Consider the following 18238-nt stretch of genomic DNA (forward strand, 5'->3'; position numbering starts at 1 on the left):
CAATGATATAAATGCCTTGAGGTGTTTTTGTGGAATATGAACCAAACTGGAAACTCATGGACTGAGCATTTTAATTTTTTTCTACCACTAACTCTTAGATAACATGGAAACATCATTTACTCTGGTTTCTTTAATGATACACATGATTAAATGAGCATGAGCCAGCTTATATAAGGAATGACAAAAACTAACCTACCAGAAACCAAAATGTGCAGTTTGGGCTAAGAAGTAAATTCTGAAAATAAAGTATTAGAGCTACAAAGCTTCCACATTGTAATTGGGACCCCCAAAGATCAGACAATAGAACCCAATTCTTCCCTTCATCCACATATATTTAGTCAAAAACATGATTTCAATTTTCCTGTTTGTCTTAGGAAATCTAGATCACATATTCCCTTAGGTTGGAGAACCTCCTACCACTATACAAATATCCTGGGAATAACCCTATACACATCTCCTCCATTCTGGATATTCACTCTCTAAATGTAATACCAACAAAAAAAAATAAAGTGATTTATAAATCACAACTTTGGATTATAACTTTATAAAGACTTGATCTATTATTAATTAAAGATCATATTTTATTTTTAATATGTTCAAAATACATAAGAGCACCTGCTAATGCAAGATAATCCTCATGCTTCTTATTGTAGAAGTTACTTAAAGTAAATTCCATACTGCCAAAAACATACTTTTGAAGTAACTGGATATTGGCTCTGTTTTTGAAAAATAAGTTGAGGCTTCCCAAGTGAGTTCACAGCAAGGTGGAAACTAATATCTATTTTTCTCAAATGTGTTAGACAAGGTCACCATAAACTGTGTTAGGGGCTAAAATTAGCCATTGTAATAAAGCATGAGGCAATAGTGTTATGTGCTGTCACTGCATTCCAATATATAATATGCTTTGATGGAATCCAGTAGTTTTCATAAGTTGGAGTCACTCAAACACTCTTTTTCTCTTTGTCTATATGTGTGATGCTAAACAATCTGTTTCATAGTGAGCACTTTTTAACTACGTGTCTTCATTTAATGCAGGCAGCCTTCGTGTAATTATTTTAGACACTCAAACATAAGGTATACAGCATATATTATTGTATACTTAATATGCTATGTGGTTTTCAACTGCATGTAAGTCAGTTTTATACATAAGTATTAGTGAATATCCCTTTAATTAGAAAACAACTTGAAGACATGATGAATTAGTAAACAAAACAAACAAACAAACAAGCAAACAGCAGCAACAACAAAAAAACCTATACCAACCAAGAAAATTTCAGATCACAATGGCAAGCCTAAGTTATTGCACAATAAAGGCAGAGGAGAAGGCACAGTAAGGAACAGTTCTAAAATATCCCATCAAAATAACTGAAATTAAGTTCATCACTGGAGTGGCAATGAGGAAATATTACCATTAATGTTCTCTCTGGAGAATTTTTAAAATAATAAATGCACTCATCTGTTGAATTTAGCAGTCTTATCTGCAAATAAAATAGTCAGTTAAAAATAGTTTATTTGATTAATGATATATACTATAAACCCATCTAGTCCACAAATTCCTGATGCACTATAGATTTATTACAATACATTTATGAATTCCTATGTCCATCAAGTTTTATAGACTAAATAAATCATGCATATTTATATCTATTGCTATTTTTCTAAGATAGCTAGTGTTTAGAATTTAGCTTAGTTAATTCATGGTATTGCTGCCTCTGGATCTATCTTTTTTTGGCCAAGTGACCTGCAGGGACCTTAAACTGACAATAGTCCCCTCATGCAAGTGCATGCCCTATCAGTGACGGCGAACCTATGACTCACGTGTCAGAGGTGACATGCAAACTCATTGTTTTGGTTGATTTTTCTTTATTAAATGGCATTTAAATATATAAAATAAATATCAAAAATAAAAGTCTTTGTTTTACAATGGTTTCAAATATCAAAAAATTTCTATATGTGACATGGCACCAGAGTTAAGTTAGGGTTTTTCAAAATGCTGACACGCCGAGCTCAAAAGGTTCGCCATCACTGCATAGTAGCTCGCAAAGTCACAAGCAAATGTAAGTTCCTGACATATTTACCCAACAACCCTTTGATCAACAGGGTTGATCTATTGCTATTTTTTTCTAAGATAGCTAGTGTTTAGAATTTAGCTTAGTTAATTCATGGTACTGCTGCCTCTGGATCTATCTTTTTTTGGCCAAGTGACCTGCCTCCCCAGCACCCACATGCCTTATGTACCCCTTAGGTAAGACCTCTGGGTGAGGAAGGCGTTCTTTCAAACTCCAGCTCTTTTTGTTTAAATTGACCGACCTGGTCCTAGCCCAAGAACCCATCTCTCTCTCTGCACTTTGCCTTGCCCTCCCCAAGTGGCCCCTTTAGGTGAGCTCTGTGCTTCCTCCAGGACCTATGAGTAATAAAGTTCTCTTTTCCAATTTCTCTGGAGGTCTATTGTTGAACCACTGCTCACCATCTGGAACCCTGTGCTCCACCTAACAAATGCTGACTTAATGAAGTCACAACAGCTAGTGTTTAAGAGACAAGTACAGTAACATGTCTGGCAAATTCACTGCCACCAGATTCCATGGCTCCCCTGCATTTCCTAACCTCCACTGCAGGTGGCTTAGTACTTTGTGACCAGACCAGGCTTGGCCAATGAACCATAGGATGGAGTGGCATGGGTCACTTCAGGAGAATCTGTCTACATGTGTGATGCTATTAGAGGCAGTTAGAGCCTTGATACCTACTCCATTCCTCATTTCCTGTCATGAAATGATCTTAGAGTCCATGTATTTTAAAAATCATAATCATAAGATGTAGAAGGATCACTTGACACATACTGGTCTCTATATGAACAAAAAAGTAACCATCTTTCGTGAAGCAGTTGGCCAACCTCCCGCATCCCTCCCCAGCCCCGATCCTGCACCATTGGGGTCCCTTGGGTTGGCCTGCGTCCTCTTGCAACCTGGGACCCCTTGGAGGATGTCAGAGAGCTGGTTTCAGCCTGATCCTGTATGCCAGGCTGAGGGACTGGTGCACAAATTTGTACACCAGGCCTCTACTATGTATATAAGTTTCCTGGTTAATCTCCTCCCACCCCCTTCTTCCCTCTGAGATTCACCAGTCTGTTTCATGCTCCTATGTATCTGTAGACCAAGTACTCTATTTTATAAGGAAAAATAATCCACCCTATTCATCAAAAGAAAAAAAAGATACAAATAAAAAGGAGACAACTTACAATACTAAAAAAAAGATGGCCATCCAAGTTTCCTTAAATTATAAATTTTATTTAAAAACTTTCTTTTTACAGTATAATGACAATATAATTTACTTTTTTAATTTATTTTTTCTATGCATATGTAGTCTTTAATTACAAGGACATTAAAAGTGTGTAGAAACACTTTTAATGAAAGAACTGGATCATCTTAGAATTAGAAAGATTCCGGATTAAAATTGACCTGGTTTTTACATTTTTAAATATTTTACATGGTTTTAAGTTCTTAAGTACAGAAAATGTGCCACAAGATGCATTCATTTTTTTAAATTTGTATTAAAACTATTGGGATGACATTAGTTAATACAATTATATAGGTGTCAAGTGTACAATTTTGTGTGGACCTAATAGTTGAAGAGAAATAATAGAGTTAAAAACAAAAACAAAAAATAACATGGTTCCCTTTATACATATGATATAAAATGGAAACACACTGGGTTATGGGCTAGGCTAAGAATTGGGAGACAGGTTCTAGTCCTTGCTATACTTATCTAAGTAGCACTTTTCTTGACAACATTCATCAACCTTTGTATGTTTTAGTTTCCTCATTTGAAAAATGTGGAGAAAGACACAAACTTATGGAAATTCTATGAAGTACCTAGTGGAAGAACATGGAAGGGGAGTTCTTACAACATGATGGAAAAGGTATTCACCTTCAATTTGATACAAAGCAACTTTCTAAACTGACACAAGCTATCCCCTTGTTGCACTTATGGGTGCATCACTTATTTTATTTTAATGAAAGTTCATATACACACAGATGCAGGGGACTCTTAAGGAGAAGGCAGCAGAGTTTAGTGGAAGTTCATTTCATTGTTACCTCTTTACTGTTGTTGTGCTACTGATGCCTAAAATTAACTTGAAAAGCAGCTCTCTCTTCATCTGATTCCTGTCTCCTCTATGGCGGGCCTCTAGGATGCTGATAAATTTTTCTACCCCTGAAGATTAAAAAAAGAACAAAGCATGAAGAGCATTGGATGTACTAAAGACAAAATATAGGGCTCAGAAAGAGACACAGTCAGCTACATAGCTGACCTCTTGTTCCTGAGTTTCATCTAGAGTCATTGTGAATAGTAGAAAAGCAATAGAAAAGAGATGTTTTACCTGTAACCTCTGCACTTCTTCTGATATTAATGGGCATAAGAGGGGAAAAAACCAAAGAAGTGTTGGGATAGGTCATACCCTTATGCTATCACAAGGGTTTCTATGAGGCGAAAGATTAAAAGACAGAAACCAAACAACAGCACAGGATAAACAATGAAAGTCACACAAAGTAACTAGCATTGTAGAAGAGTGTAAGCAGCCAGCTGAAGCTTCTGGCCCCAGATGACTTTGTAAATTAAATAATAATAATTAATAATAATAATAATAATAATATAGAATGAAAGGACCCATCTAAGTAGGCTTAACTGGAAAAAACTTTCATCACTGCATATAAGTAACTGTCATGGGGTGGATAAATGTTTCCATAGTCTCCTTTACTTTCAAAATGTCATTGCAAATATTAGTCCTGTGTATTGTTTTCTCCTCTTTTCGCTTTCCATAGCTCTGTATTAAAAATTCATCTGGAAAAATAATTCATCTGGTAACTATTTTCTTCCAAGTTTCTGCTGGCAGACATTTGGCTGCTTTTGTGCTTCTACATAGGTCAGCCTTAATACTGCATGGGGGTGGGGGGAGCAGGGGAGGTATAGGAATTCCTTTTTAAAAATTTATTTTTCAATTATAGTTGACATACAATATTATATTAATTTCAGGTGTACAAGATAGTTATTAGAAATTTATATACCTTACAAAGTGATCACCCCAATAAGCCTAGTACCCATCTGATCCACACATAGTTATTACCATGTTATTGACTATATTCCCTATGCTGTTCTTTACATCCCCATGACTATTTTAATAACTGGCCATTTGTACTTCTTCAGGGACTCCTTCCTTGAGTTTCTAGTCTCCATATCATTCTTTCTCCCTTCCCCCTCCCCCTCTTCCATTCAACCACTTCAACCTGAACTCTTCCCAGTCCTAGTTTTGGTACTGAGCCTTTGTCACAAACTCAGAATGAACACCTGAGCCCTCATGTTCTCATAATTATAAATCATGTCACATCAGATGATCTTTGTTCTCCTACAGTTACTCCCCAACTGCTTTCCACTTATCTAAATGAGCTTGTCCTTGCTCACTGTTCAACTCTCTGAAGCTCATGTCATCATCACATTCTTCGGTTGGAGTATGACCATTGACAAGTCAAGAAGCCAGAGAAGCCAGCTAGGATTTTTGTTTTTGTTTTGTTTTTCCCTTTTCTCCTCCACTTCCTCACATAAGACATGGGAATTTACATTAGAAAAAGAAACTTTTCAAACTGATAGCAAGCACTCCTAAATAGTAGCTCTAAGTCATCCTTCTTGCCAAGTGTTATAGTATGTTCTCTTCTTTACTCCTTTCACTTGATATAGTCTTTAAATAATTTCACACTTTTGCTTTTCCACAAATCAGCCAGGAAAAACAGACTCAGGGCTTAAAGTACCCTTTACATAGCAGGGGATTTACATGTTCTGGTATGAAAGAGAGTTCTAGGGACCCAGTAGACACCAACAAGTCATTTCTAACATACAAGGATTTAAGTTGTACCAGACATTCGCACTTTTCCTTCAAACCCAAACTAATTTCTTTCATGAGGCTGTTCTCAAGAAATAGCTTTTCAAGATTCAGATGTAAACATCTTGAGAGTGAAATATCAAACTCTTCAATATAGGAGCCAGAACTTAATCTCTCCCTAGGTCAGTTTAGGAGATTAGGGCAGAGGCTGAACCAACATGGACAATTAATTACTATTGCTCCTCTCTCTTGGATATTATAGCCATGTACTAGTTGGTAAACTATTCTGGTTTCTATGGATTCACCTGTTTTATGAAGTTTACAGTTCCAAAGTGTCAGATACTAGGGAGAGTGTATAATGCCATGGAGGTAAATAGAACTGTCGCCAACTTTATAGACTAGGTACACTTTATCAAGTATTTTTTATGTGTAATTATGCTTCAGTCCATATATCTGTATCTTGCAGTGTGCAGAGTTAATATAATTGGAATTATACTATATGTCTAATATAGGGCAATTGAAACATAGGTATTGACAAAAGATAATAAATTTTCTCACCCATATGACATTCAAGAATACCATTCTTTGGTGGTACGGTAAGGTACTTTGAGGAAGTAGAGTCAAAGGCAGAAATAGATATAGACAACCTGTCTCAGATAACTGCTTCACAAAAAAGATGCTTTGAAATAAATTAACCAAATAATAGAATGAGGTTAATAAATAAAATGGGGGGAAAAAAAGACTAGAAGATCGAGAGATCTAATTGGGGGGAAAGGGAAAGAAAACAGTTTCTCTGAAAGTCTTCCCATGTATAACATGCTAATTAATAATATTAGGAATTTTAAATGTAACATCATGCTCTATAAAGGGAAATATGTTTGTAAGAAGAATTAGCTTTGCTTATTTCAACCTAGATGAGTCTTATACCTTGGGGAATACAATATTAATTATTTTATTTTTAAAAAAATTTAAATTTGTCTTTATTGTTGAAAGTATTATAGATGTTCCTTTTATCTCCCATTCATCCTTTTTAGTCCACCCTGTTTCCTTTCCCAGGCTTTCACCACACTATTGTCTGTGTCCATGGATTATGCATGTACACACATAAGTTATTTGGTTGATCCATTCCCAACCCCCTTCCTTCTGAAATATGTCAGTTTGTTGCACGTTTCAATATCTCTAGGTCTATTTTGTTAGTCAGTGTTCATTAGATTCCACATATAAGTGAGATCATATGATACTTGTCTTTCTCTGACTGGCTTATTTCACTTAGCATAATACTCTCCATGTCCATTTCTTTTAGAGCCAAAATTTTTTTCTTGTCTCTTTGTCCCATGGAGCCAGCAACTCCAAAGAAGCTACCTTGTTAGGTCCTATGCAGAATGTTATGAAATTTCTATGGAGAGTTCTAATCCCTCTGCAATCACACTCAGTACACAAAGGCTATTTGTAGAATGTGCTAAACCTGGGAAAGAAATTGGATTGTTGGAGAAACTTAGGTAAACTTTAGGAATAGCATGAGACTTCTATAGCCAAGTTCTTCTAGAGATAGAAGGGATACCTTTAATCTATTTGTTCAAGATGTCTTCATATTACCTAATCTCTAAAAGCTCAGTACAGTCACAAAACACCTGATCTTAAAATGCTTGATAAGTTAAAAGGAAAATTATTTTAACTTTCTTTCATAATTCCAAGCATTCCCAAGTTTACTGCTATTTCTACAAAGAGCATATGTATACTGAATATGACTGCACAGTGTTTAGAACTCTAAATTGCTACTATTCACTTACTTGGTGCCTTACTAGCATGTAATCAATTCCAAATAAATGCTATTTATTATTATACTAAAGGCCCAGTGCATGAAATTTGTGCACTGTGGGGAAGGGGGAAGTTGTCCCTCAGCAAGAGCGTGTCCTTCAGCCCAACCTGCACCCTCTCCAATCTGAGACCCCTTGGGGGATATCTGACATCCCTCTCACAATCCAAAACTGCTGGCTCCCAACCGCTTGCCTGCCTGCCTGCCTGATTGCCCCTAACTGCTTCTGCCTGCCAACCTGATCGACACCTAACTTCTCCCCTGCCGACCTGATTGCCCCCAACTACCTTCCCCTGATGGCCTGACCTTGCTCCCCACTGCTCTCCCCTGCTGGCCTGATCTTGCCCCTAACTGCCCTCTCCTGCCACTCTGATAGCCCCTAACAGCCTCTGCCTTGGTCCCACCAAAATGGCTCTGTCAGGAAGGAAGTCAGACATCTGGAAGATGGCCAGTTGACTGGGTCTAACTAGTATATTACACTTTTATTAGTATAGATAAATTATATAGAATAGGATTGCCTAAATGGGGGTGGGGGGTGAAGCTTTTTTCAGTAGGAAGAGATACTCTTGGTAGACAAAAGCATATAGTCCCTATATCTGGACTGATAGCCAGCCATATGCACTATACTGCCTAAGTGGTCCCAGATTAGGTTCTGATTGGTCGGTTTCTATACCAGTCAGCATCAAAAGCTCTGCCTTCTAGGCCGCCATTGGCTCCTGGCACTTCACCCAGATTTGATTTGAATTGGTCGGTTTCTATGCCAGTCAGAGTCTCTGGACCTATCCCTGGGCCTGATCAAAGACCCGAGGCTGATCAACAGCCCCTGCAGGAGGCCAGAGAGAAAGAGAAGCAGGGCTGCTGGTGAATCAAGGAGAGAAAGAGAGAGGCAACGGCTGATCAACAGCTGTGACGGAGGCTGCAGATCAGACCCTGCCTCTCTCTCTGAATGCCTCTCTCTCTGAAGGCCTCTCTCCAGGCCTGATCTGCAGCCCCCTCAGCAGTCAGTGCTGGGTCGCTGTGCCAGCACCAGCTACAGTTGCCATGGCAACCCAGCACTAACTTCCAGTGTTTGGTCCAGCCTGCTGTTGTTAGGGACCCTGGCTCTTTATATATAGAGATCATTCTATGACCAGTTTCAGAAACTGGATCAGAGAAATTTAAATGCACACATTTAATAATTGACACACATAAGTAAGAAATTGAAATCATATAAGAACTAATCTAATATCTGGGCCATGTATATGGTTTGCATGCCTTTATAATAGCCTAGAAGTCCAGTGCACAAAATTTGTTCACTTGCAGGGTAGGAATCCCTCTGCCCAGGCTGCGCCCTCTTGCAGTCCGGAAACCCTTGGGGGATTGGGGGCATGCTGAAGCCAGCAATTGGACATCCTTAGCACTGCTGCAGTGGCAGGAGAGGTTCCCGCCACCACTATTGAGCTCGCCAGCCATGAGCCCGGCTTCTGGATGAGCAGTGTCCCCCCTTTTGGAGTGCACTGACCACCAGGAGGCTGCTCCTGCATTGAGTGTCTGCCCCCTGGTGGTCAGTGCACATCATAGCGACCGGTCATCCCAATGTTTGGTCAATTTGCATATTAGCCTTTTATTATATAGGATTCTTTTTTTGTGCTGTACAATGACTAAGAATACAAACTTGATTTCAGACATAGGTAGATGTGAAAACAGCCCTGCACTAGTTATTCACCATGAGTGTTAAATTGTAACTCTCCAGGTTTCTTTCTAGCTGTAAACAAAATAATTATATGATACAGCAGTACTTAATTTTGTAAATGTTGAATTAGATTATTTATATAATATCCTCAGTTTAATATTTTTATAGGTTAGAACTCATGAAATATTATATAATGTTGTTTTATTACTTTTTTTTCTGTTTCCCTTGTCTTTGTTTAACTTAGTAATGATATATCTCATCTTTATACTTAAAAATGTTCTAAGAAATTTTGGAATAGATACTTTTGACAGTGCTTATATTAATAACCTTTTGAGCTTATCAGGCAAGGCTGACAGAGGTTTTCTATTCCTCCAAGGCATGCTGTCGGAACTACAGAAAGCTGCCATAAAATTAAATTTAAAAGAGAGAACTAAAACTGGAAACTTTTAACTTTTGGGGAATGTATGAATATCATCTTAGTGTTTGTATGTGAGAGACAATACTGTATAGTAAGGAGTGCAGCTTTGGGTTTAGAAAGGCTGTGTGTGTGTGTGTGTGTGTGTGTGTGTGTAATTTATTTTTTTAGAGATGAATGGAGGGGGGGATCTTCAATATGGGAGTGACATTGATCAGCTGCCCCTCCAGCATGCATTCCGACTGAGAATGAACCCATAACCGAGGCATGTGGCCTGACCAGGAATCAAACTTACAACCTCTGGTGCACAGATGATGCTCCAATCAACTGAGCCACACCGGGCCAGGGCCAGACAGGCTGAGTTTTACATCTCGATTTCACCACCAGATATGTGGCCCTGGAATTTAGCTAACCCGTTTTCCAGCTGAAACACGTCTTTTGTATACCAGAACTGATGGAGAAGGGTACAGTTGTACCTTTGGCCCTGCGTTGTTCTTGTTGAGTTCCTATAAATTTTGTTGAAGAAAAACTTTCCAAATGATGGTAGCCTTTGCTATTTTTAGCCAGCTTAAAAGATGCTTTCCCGGGAGAGAGCTTTCCCTGAGTACCTCAGATCACTACTCTGGAAGTCTGTCCATTTTTGAGGTACAAATTTTGATGTTAATGTTGATAGATACATATAAGTTAATGTCAGCTATATTTTTTGTCAGGTTATTACTTTAAGTATTATATACAATGCCACTTCATTCTTACATTGTTTTCCATTTAAGGTCTATTTTGCTAAAATATAAATATTTCTACATTATTTTGGTTAATATATGAGTGAAAAATTTTTTATTGCCACTTTATTTTAGTTTTTTATAGTTTATGTTTTTAATTTCCTTTCCTTTAAACTATTTGATCTTTTGATTATATGAATTTTTATTAAATTAGTTTTCTCTCTCCTGTTTTGGAAATTTTATATTCTAATTATATTCTTTTAGTTGATTTTTTTAGGACATTTTGTTTTTATTTATTGATTAATGTATTACATATGTGTCTTTATCCCTTCACCCCTCAATCATGCCCTCACCCTCCCCCACTGTGGTTTGTGTGCATTGGTTATGTTTATATGCTTGCATACAAGTCCTTTGGTTGATCTGTCCCCCTAACCGCCACTCTCCCCTACCTTCCCCCTGAGGTTGGAGCCTCTTATCAATGCTTTTCAATCTTTTAAAAACAGTATGCACATCTAACCATGAATTAATCTGGCATGTGTCAATCCTTCTGAAAGCAATAAGAAATCCTAGCAAGGTCCCCCTTCATTAAATAAGCTCATTCATGGTCCTATTATTGCTGATAGATATTAGAGTTCTATTTAGAAGTATTTTGATTGGCTTTGATGTTTGATCAACACATCAAAAATGTTTTGATTAATATTCTTATTTTATAATATATGGTAACTAAACTTATTGCTTTTTATCAGGTATCATGGCTTACCCTTTTCCTTATATGTTCTTGCATTTAATAACAATTTTACTTTAGTAATTAAAATCTTAGTTTTGTATATGTTATAGATCTCTTTCAATCACTTTATATTGTATTTTCATATGCATAAGTTTTAAATAAAATGTGCAGATTTGCAGATTTTCAAAGTTGAATTTGATAGGAAATGATCTAAAATGTTCTAAAAGGTAGTTTGTTTCCATTTCATGTCAAAAATTACAATATATGGTATGGATATGTAAATGGATGCAGAAATTTATTTTTCCTAAGAACACACCATTTATATATAGCTCACAAAGTTTTGGTATCCACTCGCCAAAAGAGAGTTCTCTGGATGCTTTAAATAAATCTAAAGCGTTTATGTGCAAGACTAAATGCAATATGTTTTCAATATCAAATATCTGAAAGTTCCTTGTTTTACCTACAACATGGAGTGGTTATTTAACTGGATATTAAAAATATATATATATGTCCAAAATTATTTCCCTTCAACAAGTTGAAGATTGGTTTCATTGTCTCCTGATAATTACTTAAGACAGTGATAAGTCTGCAGTTGGCCTAATTGACTTTTCCATTTTTTTCTCTGTCAAAATCTCTAATCCAATACAGTAATCACTAGTTACATGTGGCTAGTTAAATTTAAATTATAATTACTTAGAATATTTTTTTAAAAATCAAAACTTAGTTCCTCAGTAATTATACTAGTCACATGTCAAGTACTCAACAACCATGTGTTTCTAGTGGTTATTTATTAGACAGTGAATACATATACATATATATCCTAATATATAAAAAGCCAGGGGCCGTCATGACCTAAATGACCAGACAGACGACCGAACAGTAGGCTGCCTGGGGCGACCAGGCGACCAAATGACTAACAGCAGGCTGCCTGGGGCAACCAGGCTGGCGGGGTGGGGAGCAGTTGGGGGCGACCAGCCTGGTGGAGGGGGTTGTTGGGGGCAACCAGGCCAGCAGAGGGGCAGTTGGGGGTGATCAGGCCAGCAGGGAGGGCAGGGAGGGGTGACCAGGCCAGCAGAGGGAAGTTGGGGATAAAAAGACCAGCAGGAGGGGCAGTAAGGGGCAACTAGGCCAGTGGGGGTGCAGTTACAGGCAATCAGGCCGGCAGACAGAGGTTGTTAGGGGTGATCAGGCTGGCAGGGGGGGGCGGGGCATTGAGGAGTGATCAGGAAAGCAGGAAGGTGAGTAGTTAGGAGCCAGTGGTCCCAGATCATGAGAGGGATGTCCAACTGCCAATCCCTGGGACATCCCCCAAGGGGTCCCGGATTGGAGAGAGTGCAGGATAGGCTGAGGGGGATCCCCCCCTCCCATGCACGAATTTCGTGCACCTGGCCTCTCGTATATATATAATATTTCTATTACTGCAGATAGTTCTATTAGCACCTCTCTACAAACATTTGATTTTTTAACGTATTGATTTGAGAGAGAGAGAGAGACCTATTTATTGTTCCACTTATTTATGCATTTATTGGTTGATTCTTATATGTGCTCTGACCAGAAGTCATACCCACTACCTTGGTGTAACAGAACTGATATTCTTTAATTTCACATTAATTGAGTCTAGTGTGGATTTTATCTTTATTTATCTTAGATTATCAAACAAAAATTTCTTAGGAACACATCCTTAAATCTTAAACATTCTAAAAGTTTATTTTTAAGTAATGCATATAAAAATTTCTCCATTTCCCTCCTTAGAAACTCCTTTTGTGTATATATGTACTAAATGAAGCTTAAGTCTGTCTCATTGTTTCAGCCAATTTTAACACAAAGTGAAAAAAGCTATTTATAAATGAGAAGCGATGGCTTTTTTCCTCTTTTTCACTTTGTGTTAAAATTGGCTGAAACAATAAGATAGACTTCAACTTTATTTAGTTCAGAGTTATCTTCTATATTGATTTTTAAACTTTCAAATGCTGTGCTTTATCCTCCCAATAGTTACAGTATTTTTTCTATTTAATTCCATCATTGTATCTTCCTCATTTTTAGTTTAAAATGTCTTTCTAATAGAAATTATTAAGTTATTTATGTATTATAACATCATAAAATATTTTAAAGACTTTGTCAAACTATCATGAATTAATTTCATCAGAAGCAAATTGATTTCCAATGTTTTGCTTTCTTCCATGTCCTTATAATGATTACATGTGTTTGTAGATTCAGCATATTTTTAGATTTGGGGGTTGCAGTCATTTTAAGTGGGATTTTTTTGGTGTTTTTTTTCTTAGTTTATTTAGATAAAACCACAATAGTGCTTGGTAATAAACTACCCCAAATCTCTGGCTTAAAACAACCATTTACTCTTTTTCCTTGATAGTTAACAATGGGGGACTTGGGCCTAAAAAGTGTTTTCCTGGTCTGGGCTCCATGTCTGCTTTGCATTTCTTTTATCCTCATATTTTCATGACTAGGACGTAAATACAGTCCAACCTTTAATTCATGCTTTTGCTTTCATCACATCTGCTGATGTCTCCTTGGCCTAAGAATACCACTTAGCTAAACCCAACATAGGAGACATCAGGGAAAATACGTCTTAAATGGAGGCAAGGGGGGAAGTAGATATTCTTGAAGAATAAACAAGTCTACCAGTTTAATTTGTTTTTCTTAGTATTTCTCTTATCCTCTGGATCTGTAGTTTTGTTATTGCTTTTGCCTGATATGCTGGGACCCTATTCTATTTTTGAGGTTTAAAATGGCACTTTGTGCCGAAACCGGTTTGGCTCAGTGGATTGAGCGTTGGCCTGCGGACTGAAAGGTCTCAGGTTCGATTCCGGTCAAGGGCATGCACCTGGGTTGCAGGCACATCCCCAGTAGGAGATGTGCAGGAGGCAGCTGATCGATGTTTCTAACTCTCGATCTCTCTCCCTTCCTCTCTGTAAAAAATTAATAAAAAAATATATTAAAATGGCACTTTGTAACTCTTGCTGCAGGTAATAGTGGTGATATCAGCAGACCTAGTCAGTGAGCCAGTGAATGGTTTGAATGAGTTCCTCATCCTGAGGCTCTGTCTTCTCTTCCTGCCTCTGCAGGCTCCAACTTCCTATAAAGCCATAACCCGAAAAAGTATGTCAGCAATTTTCAGCCGCCTTTAGTAAGCAGGAGCACATCACAGGCTCCAGACTTTACTTGTTGTGGCACATTTTGTCCCCATTAAACTTCAAGATTTTGCTCTCTGAAAACCAGAAACCCGACTTTTACCCCCTTCACCACCTTTTACAGCTGTCCTATTTATATACAGTGAATTATATACAATATTTGAAACAAGCTATGTCTTTCTGGTTATGTTTTTAATATTTCATCTAATATTAATTACTGTTTCTCTAAAGAAGAGAGCAAAGGAATTGTATGTAATTGTACCATGTCATCCTCATTGAAACTCTCCAACTTAAAAAAAACAAAACAAAAACCTAATCTTACTTGATTTACCACTCTTAAGGTCTCCTTAGACAGAGATGCCCATTTGGGAGGGCATACTTACTTAACAGGGAAAAGCTGACAGTAAGTGGTGCAGGGCGAATCTGAGAAGTATAAAATGTCCCCATATGATTTGGCTTCATCCCCAATATAATAACAACCTCCCTGCTAGGCTTACTCTCCTATTCTCAGGTGAAAAGTATATTCTTGAGCCTAAAACAATATTTCTCAAAATTCAATCTTTAGTTATATTAAGAATTCTGTGACCTAATTTTAGTGTTGATCATGAAAGTTAATATAAAGATACTTTGAATTATCCAAATACTAACTTTATAATTAAATTTTTGTATGTAATATAATTTTACTGCTTATGTTGGCATGCACCTTTATAGTTGTATAGATAAGATAAAGGAAGTCCAAATGATGTCGAGAATTGGTGTATGAACTAAATTTTCAAAATAATTTGAGTAGAAGTTGTAGAAGAATTGAGGCATCAGAAGTCATATGGTTTTATCGATAAGCCAACATCAAAAGGACCTGGCCATAAGAAAATTCATCCTGTTCTTATAAGTGTCAATAGTTCATTAGTAGTCAGAATAAAAGAGATACTCAATAAATTCCTTCTCCACTTCTAAGGAGGCTTTATATATCTTCTCAGTCTGACATTTAGGCTAAAAACTCTTAATCCATGTTTTTTAATTTTTAAAAATCTTGGCTACAATCATTTTAATTCAGAGAAATACTATTTGAGTATAAACATGTTTGACAAGGTGAGCATAATGTTAAAATTTTGTGTAATAATTTAGAATAATTAGATCCCCAAATTTGTCTTTGAGACATTTTTGAATGGTAGTTGTAATAAATGTGTCACTTGATAACATTATAAAGCACTCTTACTCATGTTTAGTAGGGTTTGATTATTTTTATGTTAAAAATGAAGTTTAATGAATTTCTTATTTGCTTTTTTCTAGAATCAGAAATGCATCACACCATACATACAGACATACGACTTAAAATATTTGAAAAGCTAAGGAAAAGTTTTAGCTAAGTTTGAAAGCAAAAAAGGGAAATCTTTAGGTAGTGGAAATGGCAAAGATGTATGGTCACATGGACCTTGGTCTGTGCACCCGATGCACAGAATGATATAGAAAAGGCACGTCCTCTACCAACTGGAATCAGGATGCCTATGCAGGAAAGGGTTCTTCGACCACAGACTCTGAATATCTGGGGGAAGTGGGACTGGACTCACTGATGGTTCTAAGAGAGAGAAATGCTGCCATTTGTTGAAAAGTTATTAGAAAATCCCTACCCAAAAGACCAGAGTCAAAACCTCAAGTTTGTGCCAGGATATGGAGAGAAACAGAATCATCTATGAAACCCAGAACTTATGCTGCCCAATAGTTCAGGTTCTGAGCATATACTGTCAACTTCAAATAATCAATAGATATGGAATATCTCATCTAACAACAAAAGAAGACATACTATTTTCAAGTGCATGTGGAACATGTTTGAAAATAAATATTCTATGCCATAAAACAAGTCTCAGTAGACATAAAAGGATTTGAAATAAAGTATATCTTCTGACCACAATGGATAAAATCAGAAATCCATAACAAAAAAAGTAGAGAATTCTCAAATAGTCAGAACCTAAATAACTCACTTTTAAATTATAAATAGGTACAAGAAGTAATTAACATGGGAACTAAGTAGTATTTTTAATTACACAAAAATAAAAAAATATATTAAAATGGAAAGATGCTGGTATAAGTATCCTGAGGAGAAGTTAGTTCGCAAATAGCTTAGCTTCCCCCTTGACAAATTAGGAAAACAAATAAAACCTAAAGGAAAAAAAGAAAGGAAATAATGACATTCAAGGTACAAATGAATGAAAGAGAAAACAGAAAACTAATAGAGAACATCAATGAAACCAAAATTTAGCTCTTGAGTACATCAATAAAATTGCTAAACCTTTAACCAGATTGATCAGGAAAATAAGAGAGAGAAGACATAACTTGCTAATATTAGAAATGAGATAAATGACATCACTACAGATTCTATAGATATTTAAATAGTAAAGGTATACTATATCTGACTTCCTGCCAATAAATTTTATAACTTGGATGAAATGAATGTATTCCATGAAAGACAGAAACTACCAAACTCATGCAAAAAGAAATAGATAACTGAATCATCCCATGTCTATGGAAAGAAATTGAATTTGTAGTTGAAAATTTTTTCAGGAGGAAAACTCCTGAAAAAGGATAGCATCACTTGTGATTTTTATCAAATACCTAGAGAAGAAATTCTCTATAAACTCTTCCAGAAAAGTGAAAAGGAAGGAATATTCCCAAACTTATATATAAGGTCAGCATTATCCAGATACTAAAATTAGACAAAGACATTACAAGAAAAGAAAACTACATATCAATATCTCTCTTGAATACAGATGAAATGTCCTTAAGAGAACGTTAGCAAATTAAATCCACATTATATGAAAAGTATACATACTGTATTAGTCTTGTATTGCTGTATAACAAATAACCACAATTTAGTGATTTAAAACAACACACATTTCTTATCTCACAGTATCTGTAAGTCAGGATGCAGACATGGATTAGCTGAGTCCTCACAAGATAGACATATATTCATATTTTACAACCTAAACACAGTGAGGCACATCTTTAACTTATTAAAATATATTTATCAAAACTTTAAAGCAAACTTTGTATGGAACATTAGAAGCAGTCCCAGTAAAGTTGGGTATAAGACAACTATGTCCATCTCTACTATTTATAGTCAAGAAACTAATAAAGTGTAATATATATTACACTAAGGTAATATTTTTATTATTAAATATACTATCACTACTTTATAGTCAATAGAAAAAAATCTACCTCTTTTAATTAATGTTAACTTTATTTCACTTTTGTACAATTTATAAATTTTGATTTATATCTGTAAAAATGCTCTGAATATAAATGTTTGTATATATTTCATCAATTATAAACTCTTAAGTTAACATTGAAGATAATTTTTTCTTTTAAAAATTGTTAGTGGAATAATTACATTAAAAAACACCATTCTAGATGGATCATCTGCAGTGATATTCCCCAGGTTCCTGACTTTTTCATGTTCTGTTCAATATTTGTATCAACATTTAATATTCAGTAAATAATTTAGATGAAAATATGGAAATCATGTTGATCACATTTGTGTATATTCAAAAGTTGGTGGGGAGAACTAATGTTAAATGAAGTAAAGAGAATTTTTAAATCTCTTTTAAGTAGAATTTTTAGTCTAAATCACAACAAAAATAATCAATGTGATTTTAAATACTATTACATTCTCTAAAATAACTATTTTGATAAAATAATTCAAGAAAATGTAATACCTGGATTGAAAGCAGTTCATATGTAAACATTGTCCAATAAGAATCTAAGGTTAAGAAGGACCTAGAAGCCATATCACAAATAATGTCTATCAGACTGTGCCATCGATAGAAAGAAGATCTACTGTTTTGACTGAAATATCAATTCATTTTTACCACTTATA

The sequence above is a fragment of the Myotis davidii genome, unplaced genomic scaffold, assembly GCF_000327345.1.
Source record: "Myotis davidii unplaced genomic scaffold, ASM32734v1 scaffold206, whole genome shotgun sequence".
Lineage (NCBI taxonomy): Eukaryota > Metazoa > Chordata > Mammalia > Chiroptera > Vespertilionidae > Myotis > Myotis davidii.